At 43.6% G+C, this 25,897-nt stretch overlaps 1 protein-coding gene across 2 annotated transcripts in view; it reads right to left on the reverse strand.

Moving 5' to 3' along the window:
• The window catches only part of LOC118513870 (homeobox protein aristaless), a 61,375-nt gene extending 51,633 nt beyond the window's left edge, over positions 1-9,742 (reverse strand). For both annotated transcript variants that reach the window (XM_036060174.1, XM_036060173.1), the window contains exon 1: positions 8,644-9,742. The gene's annotated coding sequence lies outside the window, so the exon portion shown is untranslated. The remainder of the gene's footprint in view (positions 1-8,643) is intronic.
• Positions 9,743-25,897: the final 16,155 nt, after the last annotated feature.

Consider the following 25,897-nt stretch of genomic DNA (forward strand, 5'->3'; position numbering starts at 1 on the left):
CTTTGCTGCTCTTTTCATTGATTCTTCACGAGCATAGTATAATTTGTATACTTAGCATACATAATGCAACCCATTCGTTTGGAGACATTCGTCTTTTACCGTAAACGTCAACAGTGTCATACGAGCGGAAACAAAGATGGCGAAGCACCGGGAGACCCCAGCTCGCATTGAATGGGGGAAAAAGGATGAAACGAGGCGTGTGTGTGTGTGTGTGTATGGGAAGCGCAGCGAACTAATGATCCAACCATTCATTCGTTCCATCCGATCGGACAACGTAATCAATGATGTGTGTAATTGTATTTCGGGTTCCTGGAAATGCTACGGTTTTGCATAGGGTTGGTTCCGGACGGCCCGGAAGGTGCACATGGCACAGTGGCAGTGTGTGCGGTTCTCGCCATGCATTGACAACGATTTGCCCGATGATAATGTGAAATACAAAACAATGACACATTCGATTCCCAATGTCGATTTACGAATGTGAGTTAGGCGCATTTAGTAACAACGAAAAAACGGCGTTCCACTTGAGTTTAGCTTGGGTCGAGTTGTGCGAACAAAAACCCTAAGCGCAAACGCTTACTTACAACGTGAGATCCACATTAGCGTTGTCTAAGTGCCTTCAAGTTGCCCGCTGCTTCCAGTTAAACAAATATTTAAATTTAATTATCACTCACACACCTCCCGGCGAAAAAGTTTTCCACCACTGTGCCGCCAACTCACAACGAACGAGCACCAAGTTTTTATTAATGTAATTACAGTAACACACCATAATTGAGCCAGTAGCTAGGAAATGCAACCTGCAACACGCACGATGCACGCACGACAAGAAAAAAAAACCGGCGACCCTATCACGGCTTCATCAAACGGTTGCCGTGTGTTGTGCGAATAGAATAATCCCACCTTAAGGGTAAATGCACTTGACCCACACAACAACAACACCAACAGATGCACCCCGGTTGCAGGATGGCATGCAGTTGCAAACGTCTGCAAACAAACTGATTTTCTAAAAAAAAAACCCTTTTTTAACACTTACCGGGAGAGTGTTCGAGCACTTCCTTGCAATTACCACACCAAAAGCAAGAAACACAATTTACCTGCTCATGTACACCGAAACTAAACAAAAAGGTCTGTAGTCTCGTGTGTAGCGAGCAGGGGGTTTGAATAGGGGAATGTATTCCAGGACTCCTGGTTTGGTAAGGGTCTGTTTTTCACACTGGGCGAAGGTGAGGAAAATTCAAATTATCCAATTGTTATCGCTATTGTTACATGCGAGAATTCGCCTGTCTGGATCGAACTTTGACGCGCGGGGGAAAATCGTTCCGCGAAGAAAGGTGTTTTAAATTTAATTTCGTTTAGCTTCACCATCGTCCTGTACGGGGTGGATTGCTATTGATTTTGGGTGCGGGGTTGGGGTTGAAAATGGAAAGCGATTTTAAATTTCCCCAAAGTTTCTGTAAAGTTACCCTAAAAATTTAGTATCGTGCAACATGTTTTTGACTGCTCCTGCTCACCACTCTAATGTGATGCAAATGGGAATTTCACACGTATCTTTACCTCGTTTTTGAAAGAACTTCACTAAGATGAATAAAGCAAGAACTTTCATACCAGCACAACACCTTCCGGAAGCCCCATAAGAAGCAGCAGCCCCTGTACTAACCCCTGCCGTATTAGCGTGAGCTTTGTCTATTTTGCGAAACACTCAGATAAGATAATTACCTCAAACACTCATCGTATTTGACGAGTTACGAATCGAGTGGAAAAGTGAGTGGCGCAGATAACAGTACCCAACCCAACAACATGACGTCACTGTCAGCCCCAGTCTGTAAGCCCCGAGGGATGGAATTGCGGGCTTTCGATCCTTATCGGGTTAATGAAATAATCTGATTGGATAAATGTTTAACACCTTCGCGATAAATTAGAAACACTGCAGTGCCCGCATTGATGACCGCATAACAATCCCCCCCGTGAGGCTTACTGTTTATGTTTTGCTGTAATGCCCTGTATCTGCCGATCGGCACATCGGGACCATACGTTAAGGTGCATCTTTCCTTCATCCGGTCGACGTGCAGGTGCAGCAACATCGGCAACACAAATTCTAATCCGCTTACCTTGCAAACCGTATTCTTTACGGCACAAATCCAATCAATAGTGCGCGCGCTCTGGAGAATCATAATTTTCAAAGAAGATCTCCAGCGATCTTCGCATAACGTTGGGAATCAAAGTTGGAATTGAGGGTACTGTGTTAAGTCGATGCAAACGAATCGCTACGACGGTGAAACTCGTCTGCAGAATAACGATTCAATTTATTGCACCTTTTTTGGGGAGCACCTTTTTTAAAATCGTTCTTTACTGCTTACTGCGTGTCCCCAATGTTGGAAAATTGGCTTAATACTCACTAATAATCGGCTAAAATATGGTGAAGCCACCCCATACTTACTCAATATTACATTGGATTATTTAATTTTTTTAAAGTTAAGCTGATTAAGCGCTCGATCGCTCTTTCCCTTTTTCATCGCTGCGAAATAAGGAACAAAACCGTGAATTGTTTAGTTTGCAACGCAAAACATCGACGCAAACGGCACTGAGACACACTTTTCCGTTCCACAGCTCGTCTGTCAATCAACCCCGACCGGCGAACGATCGATGGAGCGAGATCAATTAAATCGGTTCAGCATTCCTGTACCTAACTTAATTACCTATCGCAACTACACACTCGTGCTTGTACAAACACATACACACACACAACGAGATAATATTTTTCCCCCGTGTTGGGAAGGTAACACCAATTGAATCCAATTTCTGTAGTTGCTTTATTTCGATCGATAGCTTTTCGATTCGGAAATGCCAACGCTTTTTTCATTTGTTTATTTGTCGTCCACCAACAGTTCCCGATCGGATCGACAAAAAAAAGGCGAACATTGTGCCAGGAAATGTATGTGCACAAAACAATTAAACTAATTGTCAAACGTTTCCTGTAATTAACCGATGGTTGGAATGGAAGGTTTCATTTTAGCTTGCAGTTTTGCTGCCTTTTTTTTTGCGCAGGTCGCCCAATCAACGTCACACTTGCAGTTTGCACGAAGGTAAAGCATGCGACAAACATTTAACGAGCATTGAATATTGTCATTAGAATGGACGGAAAACGGGAATGGTAATGAATTAATATTGTAACGATATTTAATTACTTAGGAAAATTAAGATGTTCAATTAAAGTTTTGCACAGTTTGTCTTTATTTGATGCTAAAACATTTTATTTGATTGTAAATTTGAAGTGTATTGATGCTATAAATATTCTTACAGCACTGACAGCATTTACCGTCAACAACTGACAGCATTACGTAGATTTACTTAGAAGAGCGTTTAGAACTGCAGCTTGAGTTCTCATCATTCATGTTTTGAAAATAGTTCAACTAATGCACCTGCTATCGTTATAATCCTTGCTTAAAGTCGAATGTTCTTGATGTTTCATTCAATAAACGTGGCGCTTACAAGCGTAATCCCCTACTTTAAATCGTTTCAATCATGTTGATTTACTTACAACAACCAAACGCCAGAACGCAAACAGAGAACAATCGAAATAGCCACACTGCCAAGCAGTAGAACGGTCCGGACTCATATTCGATCGATGATCGCTTATCGCACCCAAAGACGGGTTTTTCTATTATAATTGACATTATCTTCAATTAGTGCATCGCGATAACACATCGAGACATCGAGTGCGCACGTTCCCCCTGTCGTCCACCAGTCATCATCATCATCGCCGTGTGTCAACACAGTCGGTGGTGATTGATACATTACCCTTCGGTTGATCCGTAAGCGTCGATGATTAACCTCCATTAGCTTCAACCGACTGTCCCCGTTACGTGTGCTGTACGACAAATCTTGAACCGTCCGGTGCGTGTGTGTGTGTGTGTGTCTGAGATTTATTTATCAGCCACCTCATCGTTTAGCTTAATCCATCATGCAAACGTATTGTAACGACCTGTCCTGGTCCTATGCAACCCTTCCCTTGTAATCGAGAGCTCCGAGCTGACCAAAAACAAGACAACCAACTCCCCATTGTCCCCCTTGATCGATGAGTCCTGCGCCTTCACGTGGTACGGCAATGCTGCTACACGAGGTGTTGGATTTTGGAGAATGAGTTTTAAACTCATCGCCTAGATAATGTATCACCTAACGGCTAAGGGCTTAATCACAAATCGGTGCTCCGGGCGCACTCGATTGGGTAACAATTGAGGGACGCTGACGAAACCAGCCGGACAGACGTCCCATCGGTCATTGCCGTGAAAAGTGAACTGGAAGCATGGGTGCAACTATCAAGGCGTCTGCTAACCTTCCGAATAGGTTCGGGTTTTTCTTATCTAGTAATTGGGATTTAATCGATCGAAACAAAATATAATTAAGCTTCGTCACCGTCGGTTCAACCGTTTGGGAATTTACAACGATTAGCAATTGAATGAACCAAATTGATGAACTGCAGTTGGGATTGATTAAGAACAAATTGTCCCTTTACTTTGTGCTTATTGAATATTGTTTTGTTATGAGCTTCAAACTCACATCAGTAATTGAGGTGATTAGGAACGGTACAGAAGGGAAATGCTATAAGCATTACGATATTTATTGAGGCCAAAGCGTAATAATTGCTCTTGTTTGCTATCACGCATGATTTCCTTGAGCATAGTTCAACTGAACTTGAAGAAAATGTTCTTAAACAAAAGTTTTTATCGCATAAAAATTCTTAAATCTTAATTAAACGTCATTTAGCAAAAAATAAACTTTATTGCTTAATAAAGCAGGTCAATTGAAATGATTTCGATCACTTTTTTTCTATAACAAACTCTGAGATAAAAAGAAGTAATTGTTTGATGATGCATAAGTATTATAAGTGCAGTTTCCTATACAATTGTTTGCTATAATATTAGTTCTCTCTTAAGTCAATCTGATTCATAGCTTGAAACATATTATTCATATTCATTACTTTCTGAACGTCTCGAGCACTTTACAAACATTGGAACAAAACATCAACAAACAGAAATACCCATCCACGTGATAAGAAAATAATAATTCCCATTTTTTTCTCCTCCCGATCACTTTTGTAAAGGACGAACTCGATATCAATGACCCGTCCTCGTTGATGACCGGACAAACAAATCGTTTGTCTGGCGCAAACAGAAAAGGGCTTTTAATTTAATTACAAATCGAAATTCAAAACTTCCAGCCAGCCCATCCCGAATTTCCCGCGGGCAAGTCCGATGGCGTGCAGATGCACCAGCAAGAAGCCAATACACCTGTGGGACCTGACGGCAATCGATCGTCCGCGTTTGGTCGCCGATCTGCTTGTTAACGGTTCAAATTAGGCCGTTGTTTCGATTGCGTGATAACCGCTTTTCGATGCGGGAAAAGCACACCCGCGGCGCCCGCTGTACGCACCTCGCCACCACCACCACCACCAGCCGTTTGTCTCTGTTCGGGCTTCTCTCGTTGTCTTATCGCGGGTACACTGTTGTAGCACCCGGGACCGATGCTCCCGAACGTTAACGTTAATTTGATTAAGCGATACCGCATGTTTTTCTGCGAGCTGCGAACGCTCCTCGTGTCCGGTGCGCGACATGCAACGGCAAAAACAGCGGTGCTCCCGTTTTTGGGGAAAATCTGAATCGCCGATCAGATGTAAGCTGTCAAAAAACGATGCTCGTACAATACTTTCCACTTTTGCCGAACACATCGCAGCGCAGCACAGCCGAACTTGGGCTGTCCGCGGTATCGGTAGTGCGGTACGCACAACCAGGGCCGGGCTTCAATCAACCAGAACAACTTTCCGCAAACGGAAGATGCTTCGCCGGCGTGAAGAGTGAGCCACTTCTCGTTCGCTGAGTGGGTGTTGTAAATTAAGCAAACAAAACACCGATCCGCGATACCAGAATGGGTCGCTACTGCGCTGCCGTGCTTGAGTTCGCTCTCTCTCCCTGTATCGGGTGCTGAATTTATTGCTAATTGAGTTAGGAGTAGGCCGTTAGTAATGCTGCCACAGAGCTGTAAAGCGTGCACCCTGGATGGGTGTGCAGCAGGTGCATTTATGGCAAAGCTGATGCACATCGCACTTGAAGATAGGGGCGATAGCTCTAACTTGGTGCAAAGTTGGAGTGATATATTATCCTATCCGCACCGATAAAGCTAATTTTAATTGCATTTGTTTGAGATTTATCGCCGCTAGGATTTGAACAACGAAAAGAACCATTTTTGCTATAATTTTTATCTCGATACTAAGTTGGAAATGCTTTATGGCAAGCAATGACGTTTATACCTTCAAATCGAAAGCCTACAGCAAGGCGCGATCAAGTAACGAGGGTGTAGATTCAATCCAATCTTCTCACACAAAAAGCCTTATGCCAGCACTCAGTAAACCGTAGAAATTGCTTGGCTACCCCGTCACCCCCTCCCCATGCCAGCGGCTCTATTGGCGGTAATTAATTAGTCGACCCCGTGTTTACAATCTCATTAAGGGCAAAACTTTATGGCCCTTGCTGACGCGATGACTGTTGCGCTTCTGTCTTACGCCCCCGAACCGGTTGCGCCCGCCGAAACTCGATACTGGATACCCGCAAACAAAATGGCCCCCAATCAAACGCCACGCCAGCTGCTCCGTGGCGAGGGAGAGGGAAACGTTTAGTAGGCGAGTGGTTTGCTACTGCGAACCGAACGAGGAGCATTTATTCCAGCGAGAGAAAACGGCAAGGCTGACGGTGTTGGTAAGCTACTTAAATTCGTTTAAGCTTAATTAGATTTTATTATTCAACCTAACTGTTCGAGTGAGATTAATATAAGGAGAACTAGAGAATTTCTGCGTCCTTTGAAGTTATACTTTCGTCACAATAATAAACTAGCCAGCCTCATATCACTGCCCAGCCATCTTTTCGCTCTGGAGCGCTTGTGGTTCAGCATTTGAGTGCTGCACTCCGTGACACACCATTCAAATGTGTTTTTATTCCCATTTTTTCTTACACGGACATTGGACACGCAATAACCTCTTTCTAGTTTTTCACTTCAAAACGTAGCAAATTAAAAGTTGCTTACATGGGAATGGAGCTTAAACACGAACCTTATCACGAGCCTATGTGGCCCATGCTGCCAACTTCTAAATGGACAGCTTTATTATGCAAACTAAGTCCTGTCTTAAATATCACAATTCCATTAGCAAAATCCTTTTTAATGGAGGGCGTCGTTTAGGAGCCGAAATTCAACCGCAATCTTTAGCTCTTCTTCTTTCGCAGCCTCAAAAGTTTAATTAGCTACAACCGAATTAAGTATCTAAAAACTTTCGTAAAATATCTTCATTGCCGTTCGGACCGCCCGGCCGCTGATTGAGTGAAGTTTTACATTTACACACCACAAACAAACATAAAAAATTTACATGTTCCGGCTGGTCCAGCTACCGCACAAAACACAAAGAAAAGCTTCTTCAAACACACAAACGGTTCGTTGATTTTACGCTACGCAGACTAACCGGCCAGGCCCATCAATCAACCACCTCACGGGCCGCGTCAAAGTCTAGCGCCCAAGTTCAGCCATTTTATGATCGTCATTAGGCTAATTCCTTGTTTTTCCGGGCAAAAGCGGCGAAGGAAAAAACACATCCTGCCCAGTTTCGGCTGGAAAAGGGTCGGAAAAGCTCGGCGGGGGTTCTTCGGCAGGGTGAACAAAAATTGAAACGTTTGCCATCATTAATAAGCATTTTGCCTACTGTGCGCGTAGATTGGAAGCAGCTTTCGTCTAGGATTCCTTTCGGGTTTGGAGACTAATTTAAGGCCTAAAAATAAATAAAAACGGTTCGAAAACTCCGCAGAGTGCCGACCATCATTTGCAATTTAAATTCCCAAACTGTTTGTTAGGGATTTAGCTAATGGACTTGTGATACTGCTAATGCGACTTAGTGCCTGAAACCTTTATCGGTTTAATGTTGATTGAAAACCGCTTTAAAAATGCTCACTTCTGCATGCAAATACTCATCGTCAAACGTCTAGCTGTAATTGATTTCAACTAAATATGTTAGCGTAAGAGCAAGCGTTGAGAGGCAAATAGTTGTGCTGCTACAATTTAATTGTAAGCACTCAACTCCAACACATTGCTGCATCGCGTGCATGTCTGTCAAAAATCGCGAATTTTCCTATTTGCAGGCGCTGCGTTTGGATTTTTATAATCAAATATAGAACAAAACCGACATCTGCAGCATTATCTGCATCCTTTTTTTTTGCGCGCGCGTTTTCGAGCTCCAAATTTTGAGCTCCCAAACGAGAAAAAAACATGTCCGAAAATGGCTCGACTTGCCTCCAGAAATGGCTTTTAAAATTTGCAGCTCGTAGTTCGGACCATTAAACAGAGTTGCCACTAGCATCGCTTGGGGGAAGCGTTCAGTTGCAGCTCTTCGGTCTTCTGCGAAACACTCGGCCTAACTGGTTTGCGGTTGGCTGACACAGCCAGCCACTTGTGATTAAGGAAATTGCGTAATTGGAAGGATTTCCTCCCGGGCTGATTAACTCGTTTCGAATCCGGACGCTAGGGGTTAACCGCAGGACGGTTTCGGTGAGAATGTTTTCATTGCATTTCCGTCGACGAGACGTCGAATGGTGGAGGTTCCTCCGTTCTTACCTGTTCGTCGTCGTGGAGCAAACTAGAGCGTATGTGTGTGTGTGTTGTCCGTTTTTCTGTCCCGTACTTTTCTCAACTTCAAATACACACTTCAAAGCCTGTGGATCCTCACGGCGAACGGCCACGATAATTGTGCACAATTTGTGTGCGCTATCAAATGGCGTATCTGTTTCTCGGTGGCGGCGGCGGCGGCGGCTTGACTTTGGGCTTTTTGCCTTCCCAGTGCTTGCTCACCGTTTAGCGATAACGCTCGAACGGGGTCCACCTCTTCGCTAGCGACTAATTGTGGCTAATTGAAAAACGGAGCACGGACGGACTCGAGTGCATCGGGGAAATATTTGCTCGCAATATGTATATTTCTAGCACAGTTGCATAATACACTCGCCCAATCCATACTTTGGCACACTAGCTGCTGCACAGGCTGCAAACACACTCACTCAAGAGCACAGGCCACACACACACACAGAGATTGTTAATTGAACGGCGAACGAGAGCAGCGTTAATTTTAACACTTCACTATCTCTGCGTCTGCGTTTGACGCGTTTCGGAGAACACTCAATCTCTCGGACCAGCGAAACCTGGATGCCACTTGCACTCGATAATGCACCCGAGGAATGCGCTCTTCACAGCAACAAAAAAGGACGTCCGCGCGTGGGGTGCCAATTCAATTATCTCTCAGTTTGCGATTTTGTTTAGCTGCTCCGGAGCTGCTTCTGGTTGGCATTAACACGGCTGCTAGCTTTTGATCTTGTCGTTGACGTTGAGCTGCTACTGCGAGGTAACGCTAATACGCCACGATTTGCAAGCAGCTTGGTGCAACATGCAAAGCAATATCTGCTTATCTGTAATCACTTTTTCCCACTATTTGTATTATAACTGATAAAATGCGAAAACACAAAAAACGGACGAGCACCACTTGAAACCGCTTTTGCGCGTCCAACACAGCTGCCTACCCCGACGGTTCTTTGCGTAGCGTACGGCTGCGTAAGGTACACGACGCCCGAGCCCAAGCGCGCGAACGATCGATGCGAGCGTAAACAAACGAATGAACACGCGAACGGCCGGACAAACTACGCAAAGCGAACGTGAAACTAGCACTGACGCGCCGTGGAGCTGGAAAACTGGTATTGTGAAACTGAACCGCGTGAAGTACACAAGGTGGAGAAAGATAAAGGGAGCTAAAAAAGCGCTCGAAGCAGGGGTTGTCTGGGAGCCGTTGGTGGGGGATATCAATTTTCCATCTTTTATAAATTTTATATTATTAATAACAATTACTTCTAGAAACATAGAAAAGTTACTTCCGTAAATTTTATATAACTTTTTTATTATATTTAAAAAGATAATTTTAAACTTAAATATCAAGATAAAAACCCCTGCAATCAACAAATCACACGTCAAGCTCCGCCTTACTGCCACCATTGCACCGTTGCACACTGCCACAAAACGTACGCCATACTACACGCACACCACCGCACACCAAACTATCGCTAGAGGCGGAGTCGAGCGCTGCCCAATCACAACCGTTACCGACTGTCGGGTGGGAGACCCTAAGCCAAAAGTTTCCCCTTATTTTCTAAACCCCGTTGCAACTTACCCTGGGCCGTCGCGGTAACAAACAATTAATTTTACTGACAGTGCACATTTGATCGATTGCACCGGGCTTGCCAAACTTTGTGACACAAAATTGGATGGGTTTAAAAATGGCTTCCCTTATGTCGACACAAATCATGCAACGGGTTCCATTAGATTTAATGCTCTTATAGATTTATTTTGGGATTTGAAGATGTAGATTTACGTTGTTTACGCATTTAGCGATATTTAAAGATTTATTATGATGTGTTGAACTGAGTAAAATAGTGTAGCTGAGCGCTGTGTACTAAAGACAATGGGGTGTTATATGTGTATTTAGTATGCTATAAAATCTACATTTGTAATCTTACATCGCATCACTCAAATGCTGAAACAATCGCTTAATGAGGTTTTGATTATTTCTCTCCCTACTTTTTAGGAAAGTGCTCACACGTGCTCGTTTCCTAAAATCTAGCCGTTAACTCACCCGTGCTATAATAGCGAAGCTTTGCTATAACACGCTTTTATTACCTCTGTCAGATTAATTACCCTCCGCATCTGGTTAATGTCAACTGCTCGCATGCTTACACTGATGGCGAGCTTTTGTGCCGATACGATGTTTGCGCGCATTATAATTACACTATCGTAAGGCCTGAATTTTATGATGATCGTAAAAAAAGAGCCGAACCACGATGTCAACCATTGCGATAAGGAGATTTCGTTACAGAAATTCATGAAATTCATTTCAACTAGATGATTAATAGTGTTGCTTGACATTAATAAAGCAGACGCGTTGATGGTTTGCCCACATTACCCGCACATTGCCTCACGCACAATGACCCTTTACCTTCCTCTTTCGCTCTCTCTCTCTCTCGCTCCTAATCATGATCTTTTCCAGAGATCCCAATCAATGGTCATAAACGGATTTCGGCGCTATTCACTCGGCGGTCGCTACTAGTAAAAAACCCTGCTCGTAATGGGTCATTGTTGGATGTCAAAGATATTAATGAGCAGATAATGAAATTTGTATTTTCAACCAAGAGCTTGATTGACCTGCGGTTGAAGTTGGCTTGGAGCCTTGGTTGGCTAGGTTATCAGCCGCAAGAATCTTAATATACTTTTAATTGAATGAGAACTAATAAGCAATCATTAGGCAACGAAATGACAGAAGGAAAAGCCCGCAAGCACGAGGTCATTCGAAATGGTTTAAACAACTGAATTCATTTTTCTAGTCTAAAAACAATTTTAACCGCTAGAAATGAATATTTCATTGTGCTATAATATAATGAGCTATTTTTACTAGCTAAGTAATGCTATAAAATACTAAAGCTTTTATAGCTCTTGTCCGAAAACGCGTGTCCCAAACACATGCGGGGGTAATTTATTCCTGTACCAGCGTTTAATGTCAATCTCGGACACAGAAAGGTTGTCCCAAGACAAACGACCACACAGAAAGGGTCGTAAAAAGATTGAGGTGACATGTCGTAAACTACACGTGTCAAACAATGTGTTTAATACGTTCAATGACTTGAGCGATGGTGGTTAATTATGCACAGGAATATATGCCCTTAAATATTTTAAATAAACAGTTTCATGTTTGATTCCTGAAGAATGTACCTGTATAGCTGCATAGTTTCCACACCAAAGTAAACATCTTCTGGAACTCGCCTCACCTGGTAAAACTGGCGCCGTCCGAACAGCAGGATGCATTCCGAAAAACCAGCGCCGTAAGCAGCCATGAACCGTATCGAATCGTTCTACCGAAGCAAGCAAGCACAAGAAGCACACCGGAATAGCTCTTCTTAATGTAATTTAGATTAAAATTTGATTCGCTTTCCTTTCGGCCGAACCGAACGACGACGGTACGTACGGGCCAATCAAAACATCACCCCAAACATCGATACGTTTCTCACCGCTTATCGTGATCAGAACACGGCCAGCCATCGGCAGATCCCTGCTTAGCAATCATTAACGCAATGACGCAGCGTCTGCCAGATTTTCGGGAGCTGTGTCAGCGTTTATACTTTGCCTTATGCTCGCGCTGGCCAAGGGAGAATCAGATTTTTTGTTGAGGTAAGCGAAATCATGTATGGGCCAGTATGGGTAGAAAATTAAACTTTAGGCTTGCGTTCGCTGGATACTCGTGCGTACCGGGGGTAGGAACGGCTTTTGGCCCGAGCCAAAACGCTTCTAATAATCCAATAAATTAACGATCAATCTGCGCAAAGTCATGCAAACAATGTATCGCGTTCAGCATCCCGAAGGCTTTTTGAAGCTTAAAGATGGTATAATGTAAGCTTTTGTTCGGGAAGCGCATTATAAAAGATTCCATTTCGAGTGAAGAAAGCCCTCATTTCTGCTCGCATTATACCCGATAACTACTAAGAGTTTATAGCATCGTTTATAGCAAGCTAAAATTAAATACACAGATAAAACCAACAATTTAATGCTCGTTACGACGAGAAGGCAAACACAGCTTCTTCTTTCGATCACCTTATCCACCTTCTTGTGTCGATCACTTCACCGATCACAATACAACGTTTCGGACATTCAAATTTTCTCTTTTAATTACCCTCAAATACTGCTCCGGAATCGATTATGTCGAGACCCTATCGTGTCCCCCCTGGTGTCCCTGCGTTCCCTGTAGCATCCCTCCCCTAAGCTCAATCTAATTCCCCAACATGAGATGCAAAAAATCTCGTTCGATCCGGTCCAGCGTTTTGTTTGCTTTTAACGAAAGCGATCAGCTCAGTTCAGCGTTTAGTGGAAGACCTCGGGAAGCAGAAACTGACGACGGTTTTGAGTGGGGGGGAAGTAAATCCAATTAACATTATCTTATAATCTAATCAAAACAATGTCCGATGCTTTAAGGAAAATAAAAAACCCACTTCTTAACCTCCCTCTAATCGACAAGTCATCGGAAAAGGGCAAACAGTGGCTCCGAAAATGGAAAACCGTTTCTTAGCGCACAAACGCACTAACTCCACCCCAATTGTTTCCCGAACGTTGCCTGCTGGCAGCACTGGTTTGCCAGTTTGCCGAATTGATTACACTCTGCCGGCCGGCCGGGAGTCATTTTCGACCCCGGGGCAGATCGGAAGGCGGAATACAATCTCCGAAACGATTAAGCGTAGGAAAAATCTAATAAAACCGAAATCTAATGTCTATCAAATCGCTTTAACGGTTGGTTTCGCTTGTTTTTTTCTGCGTTGCTCCAAGTCCAAATCCAGCCGATTGGACGCAGCCGAGTGGACGATCGATCGGGGTCGATCGAACGACCGAACCGGCTACTGTTTGCGTTTGGTTCGGTTTGGAAGCTTGTGCCGCCACGTACGGACCACCGAACAAAAGCTTTTCCAATTCTGACATCCTGAATCGACCTCCTGAAAGACGCGGTAACGTTCCGGTGGATTAGACGCTAAAGGGCAGCTTGGCAGGCTCCGGCCGGAGGACAGTGGCGTACGGTGTGGCGTGAATAAATAATAGAGCGGATTGATAAATTAAAAAATTCCACCGCCAAATTAATTGCCTCCTGAAGTTGCGGAGTTGCCCCAGATGCACTGTTAGACCCGGTTCTTTTTTTTCTGAAGGCACAAACATTGGTCAGGCGTAGCGAGGTAGCCCATTTACTATCATTTGTCATTTCTGTGCCCATTTGCTCGCTACCTCTGGCCCTCGCTTGGGACATATCTTTGCATTGATTAGCTTGTAATTTTATTCGCCTTAATTTAACGGACATTGTTGCAATCGGCTACTGAAGGCAGGAGTCGGGAGAACTCATTTCAGAAGGTTAACATATGTATGCTACAGTTCATTTTTAGGTTCATTTGTGATTGGTAGCTTGTAGCTCCTATAAATAGTTCATTCGAGGTTCATTATCCTTTCACGCTTCTCAAGGATTAATTGAGTGTTTATTATCCTTATAATTTTTTGTAAACAAGGTTCGCTATCTTTTATTTTAAGTAAGTTCGAAAAGCTTACTGGATTTTATTCGTGTTTGCAAAACTGTTCGTCTAATTTATTCGTGAGTTCATTTCTTAGTATAGATTATAGTTCATATGCCATAATTCATTATAGCACATTGGTTTCTACATATCTCTTCCCCGCTTACTTTCATAATAGTATTAATTATTATTTTAAGGTAAATCGCATTCAAATAATGTTTGAAAACTATCTACAATGTATCTTTAACAAGCTTAAGGCAAACATGATGAATATAAAATGCTTTTCTTATACCAAAACGAGCGATTGTTCGATTTGTTCTTCCATTTTTCACTCCATTCAAATTTAAATGACCTTTATTCATTCTCTCTTCCCAAAAAAACAAAACAACCCTCAAAAAAACCCGTTAATAAAACACATTATTTTGAGCGATTCATTGTCCGCCGTAAAATGCACTCAGCACTCGCGTTCGCCCTACGATCTCATCACACCGCCACGAACTTCTTCGCGTGGGCAGCGTGTACGATTAAAGCTATTAAAATGTCATTAAATATTTACACCATCGCCACCAACAAATGTCATCGTTCTGGACAGGGCCCCCGTTGGTGTGAATATTCGTTTAGCTTTATGCGTTTCTTCAGCGTGTTTTGGCCATCCACACAAAAACGAAGCACTGCAGGCCTACAGGACTATAAATTTGATCAATTCGTCACCGGACGTATCCAGAGATTTGGAGACCAAATTATATATGCACCGGATGTTCGGTCGCTTCGGAGACCCACCAACGATGCCCCGAGACAGTTAACTAGCTCACAGCATCCAACGCCCGCCATGAGCAAACTCCACTGCATTCGCGCAATTACTCCGAACAATGGATGTAGCCATATCCTTTCACGTTCACCTAAAGCTCCATTATCATTTAACCGGTTCAATTGCTTCCCGTTCGCTTAAATGGTTTCCTATTGTTCCGCAGCAGCAACCAGCACCGGGTCCGGCTCTCGCCTCGGCAGGGGGTTTTCAATTAGTTTTGCTCCAACACATCCTCCAATCTCTTCCCACTGCCTGGTCGCTACGTGCATAATTTCACGTTGTTCGCGGATGGTTTTCTTCGTATTATGAGTGGGCTTCTTGTGTTGCGATAAACGATTGGTAAGCTTTCGTGTTAAAAGTGCTTCTTCACGGTTCAAAGATTGGTTTTGCAAAGCAATTGAATCCTGATGTGGAGTCGTGGAAAACCGATCCACCATCTGTTTAGCCATTTGCATGAGCTATGGTCAAAACCCCAAACTGCTCGCTCGCTAATTTGGAGCTCAATCACTGTTGCTGGTAAGTTGTGGTGAGCTGTGGAAACAATTGGCCACTCCAACAGCTGTCCGCAAGCCGTAAGTGGATTAGTAAAACAAACATTGCGGTTGCTAAAGACACATTTTGGATTGAGATTTGCTTCTGCTGGCTGTAGTTAAATTGTATCAATTAGGATAATTTATGCCATATTGTGAAGCCTTTTTAACTGGGCAGTTCTCGGAAGAAGAGAAAATCATAAACACGAAACTGGATAACAAGAATCAAGGATGGTGTTTATTCATTTTTGTGGTTTTTAAATCTTCAGATTTGACAGGAGCGTAGGTCATGCAGGGTGAATAAGCTCTAGAACAAAAATTACGTACTGGAAATTTTGAGTGTTGAAGTTTTGGTTGAGGCCTTCAAGGTATTCTACCTAGTAGGTTAATATCGTCTTATCCCGGTCGAAGTACACATCGATACTGAATCTAGATCAAACAGTTGACGGAGAACGATGCGAACAGGTCTTTGAGATCTTTAACGAATTGACTCTCAAATTACTACCCCTGAATCTCTGATCTCTGAGGACTCAGACAAGCAAATTATTGACGAAGAGCTTAACTAGATCTTCAAGATCCTCTACCAAATAGACAACAATATACCGAAAACTATAAACGTGTGATGAGTGACGAAGATCTCTTCAGAGGAGTTTTCCCTATCCAGTGAATTGACAATATCTCTGATAGCATTGGAGCTTCGCCAGGGACCTATGCATCCAAATACATTGTCTACCTTGATGCTTCATTTACTCATAATTTGTGTTGTCCTGAGGCTTCGATGCCCAAGAGACAATAGTCTGCCAATGATCTACTGCTGCCAATAAGTCCCATAGATCCAAAACCACATAATCTACCAGTTAGCATCTAACCAACTAAACATACACAGCCACCCCTAAATCGAACAACACCTTCAACCCACCCCAGAAACAATGTCTGGCCCTTCTGCAGCTGGAAGGTTAAATTATGGTACAATAATTTATGAATTTACCTTTCCACTTCAATTGTTCTCGCCACAACCCAGGTCCCTTCTGCCACTCGATTAACGATGACAGATGAATGTGGTCGAGTCGATCCACGAAAACCACGCACTCGCCAAGCACTTAACCCATTTGGGGTCGATCAGCGTACGAAACGAGATCATTACGAAACAGCAAATACGGAGCACACTCGTCCGTTACACCCAACATTCCCAAGCTCCGAGCGTTCGAGGGATAAGCGTATCACGTTCCTGCCGCAAACAAGATGAAAATCACTTATCGATCTTTTATTGGCGTACAGCGGGTCCCCCCTCCCATTTCCCGGAGCAAGGGAAAATTTGATTATTTATCAAAACAAATGACGAAATTATCGCTTATTACTGGGCTCGCCCGTCCCGATGATTGACCACGTCCACCGACGACGAGGTACGCGGATCTCGTTTGCCAAATCGATTGCGGCGGGCTCAGGTGAGAAAACTGGGCAACATGCAATCGCTGACCAGCATTCGGGGGGAATCCGGCACAAAAAGGGCTCGAACTCCTCTCTTATTGATTCCAATGACGCCTGAGGTGTACACTGATGGGTTATATAGATCGAAGAATCTGCATACCCACGAAAGAGCACGATCAACCCATCGATTCCACCAGCTCAGATTGCAGATTTAGCACGGAGAGAAAAGCGAACGACTCCGATCGAGACTAAAGAAAAATCAATTACGTGAGTTATGACAAGCGCACGATTCGGACATGGCGGGGAGGCCTCGGACTGCTCCACAGACCACGGGATCGTTTCCCGAAAAAAAAAAGGAAACACAATACCAACTCCCAACTCGGTCCACTTCGTCTATGAATCACCAATGATCGGATGGCGCATGGGGCCTGCACGACGACCCGAAATGCAAATATGAAAATATTGTGATCAGCTTCATCAGCACAGCACAATCCCATTAAGCGGCCACCAGCAACACCAACCGACGCCGGCCGATTCCGGGCCGGACTGGGGCGCCCCCTACGGTGTGAAAGTATAATCGATTTTTCGGTTTTGGACGATTTCATGTTCTCGTTCCTGAGTCCCGGGGAAGACTCCGGGGTCGTGCATGATAAATGATGAATGCGCCCCATTAGGATTAATAAATGTCAAACTCTCCTTCCGAGCGAGCGGGTGGACTCATGACTCCCCACACACACACAAACACTCTGGAGACACCGTCACTGTCAGCGCAGCCTCCACCAACTCCTAGGTGATCCGTCCGGTCGAGTAATTTATCGGTTTCGGGTCGAAGCGATCTTCGGGTGGAGATAATTTCCATATCGCTTACACCGAACCCTTTTTCCTCGCCTACATCGGTGGCAAGGACCCGGGGAGCTCGTTAGACAGACGCTGAATTCCTAATCAAACACGTGTTAACGGAACGGAATGGGGCATGTCCAGTGCGCGAGTCGAATCCGGCGCGCGCGCTGTCGGTGATGATGGCTGCCGTTGTTAAAGAGCATCACGTCATGCTGACGAGATAAAGCATTTTAAACTAGCCCGGTAACTAGACGGTGGTGGTGGCCTGCACGCTGGTGGAATGAGTGTTTTCGCTTCGAAATTCGAAAGTCATGCTCCAAACTCTCTCTCGCTCGGGCTGTATTTGCTTTAATAGGACGTGCTTGTGGGACGCTTTCTTTCCATCAGGACAATCGCGCTACGCTTTTCCACTTCCTTTACCAAATCCAGGCTGTGGAAGGAATGTGTGAAATTCAGGCCCCATAAACTAGATACTATTTGTTTTACGGGCGAGCAAAAGGGCGTACGGCAGGCAGAAATCGAGTCCATCGAGGCCACCTCAGAGGAAAAAAGACACACACACATTCTACCGTTTTCGGAGGATTGTTCAATTGACTGACTATAATTACGGCTTCAGCTACTTCGCCTTCGTCTAATCAGCTGCCACAGTTGCCCACGCTGGTGGAGGGCCGCTTTTGATCTCGGAGCTTATGATCTGGAGCTTCAAAACCCATCGACAAACGCCACTAAACAAACACACGGACACATGGCGGCCCTTTGTTTAATCCATACCGCGCGCTCTCCGCGATATCATTTCCAGCGACCACCGGGCATTACTCATTTCCGTAATGATTTAATTTGGCCACCCGGAATCGTAAACGCTGGACCGAATCGAAGGGGCGCGTTTTTGGTGACCGTTTTCCCGAAAAATCAAAAGAAAAGTCGGCATCGGTATCGTGTCCGTGGGCCGAAATATGAGGAAGTGCACTATAATTGCCGCGAAGGTGCCGCAATCGCGAAGAAACGACTGCTGCGGACGACGGGGGAGGAGACCGAGCGAGTGTCTTTCTTCCGAAAACGCTGTTCCTTTTGATCTTTTCTCGCCGGCCTGTGCTTCCGGTAAGGGTTCCAATTATTATTGTGTGACGGGTGTGGTACGGCCCGTTTTCTCTGCGGTTGCCGGTGCAGCATCTGTTTGGCTGAGACCTACGGGGGGAAAGTTTATTGACCACGCACGGCAAGGACTTTCGACAGATGGTGTTGGAGAGTTCAAGACAAATTTGGAGCCGTTTGTGTGTGGGAGATTGCGAATGATAAGCGGAAGGATCTTTAATAATAACGGGATCCGGATCGCCATTTCGCAAGGTCACTCAACTTATGCAACCATGTCAGATGTTTCGGTGTTCTTTGTTTTAGCTGTTGGGATGTGTTTACTGTTTGGTTCATCAAGGTGTTTTGAGACACTACTGCATATTGTTTAGGATGGGCTTCGGTACATTTACTGGGAGTTGTTTAGGAGTGCGGTCTTCAATTATTAGATTATCAATTTGATTATCAATGCATCTTAGATTACTGATATTTTTCGATCGTAGGAGATCTCTACTGCTTCTCGGAACCTGAATGAAAGTTCTCGAAAGAAGAAATCCATGTGACGAACATTAGTTTAAGAGGCCAAGTATTTCGCAGGAATAATTTGTCTGGTATTAGAAGGCTTAAGCATAGCAGGGCCAAGACATACATCAAGATTCAGTGCCATTACTGTAGCGCTATAACTGTAATACAATCCAATGTGTCCGTATTAAAGCTCCATAAAGAATAGGCATCATAGGAGCAGAGTCATGTCACTAGCAAGAAGCTGAAGATTAGCTTCAAAAGACTCAGAGCTCTATGGACTTATATATCCCTTATCAGACTGACATGCAGTTTACCGATGCTCGGATTATCCTAGGGGATCTTGGCAGTGCAATCACATCTTTGAACAACTCGCAAGGCTAAAGCAATTAATACAGGGACTCTTACTAATAAGGTCTCAGGGACTCTTACAGAGCGAGCTAGATAAGAAATCTCCCAACTTCATCAACTACCCACAAGTGAGATTTGATGCGTGTTTGCTTAGTTAGTCTGTAGGGACCGTTGTGGCTTTAGACCAGCTCTAACGACCTTTGCTATTATCTAGCAAATACTAATGAGTACCTCATCATGCACTGGGTATCTAAAGTGTCCTTTGAACGAAAATAGGCCAATGCAACCGGAGAATCGATTAGGACTCTAAGGATATGCGGTCCTGGATTCATTCTTCATACTCGCCAAAGCGTCACACGATAAGGACATCAATAAAATGTACCTGTACATACAATATCATTGAACACCGCAAGTCCTTCCTTGTTGTCTAATCGCCTTGTTGACTAAGGAGGTCTAGCTGCTAAACTATTGCTACTATGGTGCGATCTCGACTCTTATCCACAGCTCTTTTTACAGAAATTCCTATTGATTAACCCTCAATCTCTCGTCCATCATTTCATCAGCAAACAAAGGGGGAAAACACAACCTAGACAGCTTCAATCTTACATGGACTTCATCGAGCAGACCCCCGATCGATCTCTCATCAATTACGTTATGAAAAGCAGTAAGTAGATCAGGAAGGTCCGAAATCAATCGCCCGCTCGGACCGGCCGGCTTCCCCAAAACAACCGTGAAATAATAACGCTCAAACACAAATCCACACCTATTTAAGGGCACGCGGCCTTTCCACGATTCGTATCGGCCGTTTTTCTGCACGATCCCGTCTTATCCGAGCCGGATCTGCCATACCAGCAAACACTGCACTGCACACCCCAACGAATGAAGCAATGAATTTCACGAGTCAGCCTGTGGAATGCATGCATACATTATTCGTTTACTGCACAAAGCTACCTTTTCCTCCATTTTACCCGCTACTCAAACGGGTCGGGGGTTTTTGCTTACCTTTTTGGAGGAATGTGAGTTTCGTTTGTTCACAATTATCACACGGTTGGTAGCACATGAAACCTGGGGAACTGTACGGCATTGACGGGAACGTGATGAAAGATCCGTATCGGATCGGTGTTGGCGTTAAGCGTGCGCGTTTTTCGAATGCATGATACCATCATAACAATCAACGGGTACATCGTTTAGCCTTCAAAACAATTTCGTTTTGGTGGGATTTGATTGGAAAAAATAGAATCAATTATGTGCGAAATGATAAAGCGTGCGATTGTTTACCGTGGAAGAGATAAACTCTATTCGCTTTAGTTTGTTCGGATCATTTTAGTAATAGCTTTGAACGTACGCAGCCTAATGGTCCGTACGCAGTCGATTATCAGAGTCGATCGTTCTGAGAACGATTGGTGTTCATTTCGAAAGGTTCAACATTCAACAAAAATGAACCTAATGAACACCGTTATCAGCCAGCGTTACAGGCGTTACGTTCCGACGTCCTCAGTCCTTTTCACTTTAATTAAATTGGTAGATGGACCTCAGTACTACCAGCAAGCATAATTTGTTTCATGTTTCATTTACCATTTTAATTTTGAACCGATTTTGTATAGCTAATTTAAAGTGCAACAAAAAACAAACCTTCACTTAAATTGCTCTTATCTTTGGCACTTAAGCCGTTCATCCTCTTCTAGGGTAAAGTTTAAATTGCTACCAAACAGAAAAACACCGCTTTCCCAACTAACGAACTCCACTTTCCAGCATCCAGTACCGACGTCTGCTAATCTACCGAATCCTGGCACGGTGACTTTTTTTCTGGTGTTTCTCTCGGCAGCCCTCACCGAAAGATTCGAGCCTCCCATGGTATCCCATAATATACGAGAAGGAGGAAAAAACGCTACCCCATCGCTCGTTGTTAACACGCTCGTAACCAGCTCATTTACTTCCCTCGAATCCCGGGAAACGATCAACCTCCCGAAGGCACCCGATGCAACTGCACTTGCACCCGTGCACCAGTCCGCGCAAAACAAAGGACGGCTTAATTTGAACACAAAAGTCCAATTGTGGAGCAATATTTATTAGCCGGCAGCGGGCCCAAGCCGATTCCGTCCGGGGCCTAATCATCATAATCAAGTGCATTAAACTCATTAGCGGAACGTGATTTTTCGTTTCGTTTTTTTGTTAGTTTGTCCATTTTTCGCGTGAGGATCTAATTTGTTGATTGACACACGAACACGATGAGCTGTACACGGTTTTGTGCCGTTTTACGACGTCGTGCAGCGTGGGGAGAGTGGGTGGGTGTTTTTTTCCGATGAAATACGCTTTTTTGTATGATTGATTGTATCAGCTGAGTAGGACATGGAAAGCTTTCATGTATGAGTCATAACATACACACACAGGGCATAAATATTTGAAAAGCACTAAACTTTAAATACTCTTAGTTCACATGGTTAGGACTACGCCAAATTGTTGCAAGCTTCTTCTTCTTCTTAGGCCTAACGAACTCTTAAGGTCACGGCCCCGCATGTTGCAAGCTTATTTATCCAAATTTATGGAAAAAGTTAACATTTATAAAAAATACGTTGAAAATTAAATATTCAACAAATAATGATATACATCAAACACACACATCAGTATCCTACATCCTGCATGAAACGAATTAGATATAAGCTAAAATCTAAATCTTTGGTTATAGCATCAATCAATATTGTTTCCTTGAGTTTCCTGAGTAGTAATAGTTCATATAGTTCATTTGATAATTCATTTGCTTTGATGAATGTGTTAGTGAATGACAAACATTGCCGCTCCTATAAATGCATTAGCACAAAATTATTTTGCCATAAAAATACCACAGATAAATTGTAATCATATTCATTCGAAGTAGAACTCATTCCTTCATTCTTCTAATCCATTCATTCTAATTTCTAAAACTATGCTATATGCTATATCGCGACATGATTTATTTAAATTATTAGCATAACAGTTTAGCCTGATGCTTGTACTGTCTAAGCTATTTTAAATATAAAATAAATAAAAGCCTAAATATTTGAAATTGGCCTGAAAAGTCCAACCAAAATGTGGCTTCAAAGAGCTAGATTTTCTCAATAAAATGCAACTAATTATGTTTGTTGTGCTTTTCTTGTGTCTTATTGACAGTTTAGTCCAGTGATTGCATAAAATGCCCTGCCAGAAGACAACCAATACACTTCAACTTCATGCCCGCCCATTTCAGCAAAAAGTGTACCAATGTTTTTCCTGTCCCATTTTCCCCCAGCAGAAGCACAGACTCGATCGTCACGATCGCCTAACCACGGGGCAATCATTAATCTTTCCAACACCTTGACAGCAAAACTTTCGAAACAATGTCGACGATTGTGGAGGAGCACGGGAAGAAGTAATCGGTTGGAGAGGGAAGACACACCATTCGCGAACCTTGCAACCGGCTTTTCCGATCGTTAATTCAACCCGCCGATACAACGCGATCAATTTTCTAATTAAACCAGCTTCTGTTCAACCGCATTCCCGCCGATAGCGCTCGCTAACGATGGTACGAGATAAGGCCCGAGGTCGCGGTCGAAGCGGTGCAGGTCGATCCAGCGTTGGCCACTGCAGCCCGAACTTTCCTAATTCATCTTTTAATTAGATCCATCCAGGTCTCCTCTTTGCTTGATCTCATTAACTGCGGACCGGCGGCCGAAAGCCCGGCAGCTCCTTCTTTGTGCCGTGTGTAATCGAAAGGCCAAATATTTAAATTAGAAAAACATCCACTCCGAGCGGCCGGAATTGAGATGAAATACCACTTTTTAATTGCTTTAATGATCGTTCGATTCGATTGATCTGGCGTTACGAATCGAAGCGGCCAAATATGACGGGAGCTCGGTACCACGGGGAAGCCGAGCGACCGGCCGAGGGAGATTTACTTTACCATTCTTCACGGTGCTTTGGAGCATGATTTTCCGTTTTACATTGGTCGTTTTCTTCTGGCGGTCCTGCCTGTGGCTGGCTTTTCTTTCCCTCTTTATCGGTGTGTTTGTGTGTTTTGGTTGTACATTTTGCACGTTTAGCATGGCGAGGGCTTTCGGTTGCATGAGCCCGCCTTATCACGATGGCGTGGATTGAATCAAGAATATGATTAACGAATAGCTAATTATTGAACAAATACCTAACAGGAGTTTCTGATTATTAGGCCCGTTGCGTGCGCACGGTTTCCCTATTTTGGGAAGCGTTACAAATGAGTTACAGAAGAATGGAAATGGAAAATTACACGAAACTTTACCAATAAACGCTTCGCGGCGAACAGTTCGATACGTGTGATGGACAGCATAGGTAAACATAATTTATTTAACATACAAATAGTTGCTTAATATTTTTAGAAATAGGATCACATGCAAACTAAAACATTTCTAAGACCAAACCTATCAAATGGAAAATAAGAAAAAAAAGACAAAGGAGTAAAGCACATAAATGTAGGACTTCAACACTAACAGGAAAAAAAAATAAAAAAAATGTTAAGAAAGAAAAATAAAACAAGATAAAAGAAAAAAACAGCAAGACCCTTTCCATATGAAAATAAAGAAAAAATAAAATAAGAAAAGAACAGAAAATAGAAAATAAAATCATATAGAAATTAATAAAAAAGATACGGAAGAAAATATAAAAAATCTCAACGTCTTTAAGTCCAAATTTATGCAACAAGAAATGAGATAAAATAAATACAAGCAAATATAAGAAATAGATATAAATACAGATATAAAAAATATAAATGAAACAAGCAGAGAAACATTAAATTTTAAAACTAAAAAAAATAAAATATTAAAAATTAAAATAACTTGAACCCAGCTTGAAGGCCAACCCAAAACGTGACTTCAAAGAGGTAGATTTTCTCAACACACCACAGCTAATTATGTTTGTCGTGCTTTCCTTATCGTCTTCGCAACTCTTGCTCGTACTATTCTTAAACACATTTTCTCATAATTAAAAACACATTCGGTGAACTAGACGCATCAGGAGTAGCCCAAAAATAATGTAAACGCTCAATGTAAATGTGAGTTCTTCCACCAACCCGAACGGATCGGTTAGCAAACGAAACGAGACCCCCTCAGCAAAGGGTGATTATTTTGAAATTAACCTCCACCGGCTTTATTTTGCATGCTCGAAATTAAGTCACCCCACCGAGCACAAAATCACATCGAGTGCCGGGGCAGCCCAGGATTTTGACACCCCGTAGCTGCCCCGGGCCACCTTGCGTTAGGTTATTGGGTTAGAAAGGTGCCATTTGTCAACTTATCAGTGATCAGAAAGCGACCGAAAGCTCACCCGAAACCATCACGATTGGCCACGTTTCGTAGACAAAGGAAAACCCACCCGTCTTTTCATTGTTTTTCCAGCAGCGGGCGCACCCTACATTGGCCTGTCTAATTATATTACAAACGAAACGATTAAATAATAATTTGTTTCCTGTTGACATTTCGGTCGCTGAGTCGATCCATCCGAGAGCGAAAAAAAACCAGCGGCACGCTGGTGCGTTTGCTTTGGTTTGTTTTGGAGCACCACGATGAACGCAATTAGGCGACCTCATTATTTCGATGGCCCGGGATCAATTTCGACTGTAACCATGGCTAATGACTTTTGATTACGATACTCCCCAGTTCGGCTAGGAAAAACACACACAGCAAACGTCTCTGCCATGCTTCGGTTTCCATGCTTCCTTTGTGAGCCTTATACAAACAGAGACTACCGGGAGGCCGCAGATAATTAATGGGAGGCTCGATACGCTCGTGGCCCAAGCCGAAAAGACATTCCGCTAGATGAGACATTTGACGCCACGCTACGCCACGCCGGGAAGCTTAATTACAGCGCTCCAGATTGGTTTTTTCTCGCCGGCGCTGGGAATCCGCGTACCGTACCGGCTCGCTACACCGGACTCCCGGTAAGAGATATCGAAAGATATGGGCAAGAGTTCCATCGTCTAGATCAGCCCGGATGGACATATGATTAAAATATCAATTTCCGATATTAGAACACACACACAGGGGAGCCGCTTACTACTCGATGCCGCCTTCGACGCTACCCAGCAATTACATGCTTCCACCTCATTTAATAGAAGCAATTACCAGCCATGGCGCTCGGGAGGCCACTCTCCTACGGACCCATCGGTCGGCCGATCGGAGCGAAACTTGGGAAAAACTATTACGAGCCTAGCG

The sequence above is a fragment of the Anopheles stephensi genome, chromosome 3 (genome assembly GCF_013141755.1).
Source record: "Anopheles stephensi strain Indian chromosome 3, UCI_ANSTEP_V1.0, whole genome shotgun sequence".
NCBI lineage: Eukaryota > Metazoa > Arthropoda > Insecta > Diptera > Culicidae > Anopheles > Anopheles stephensi.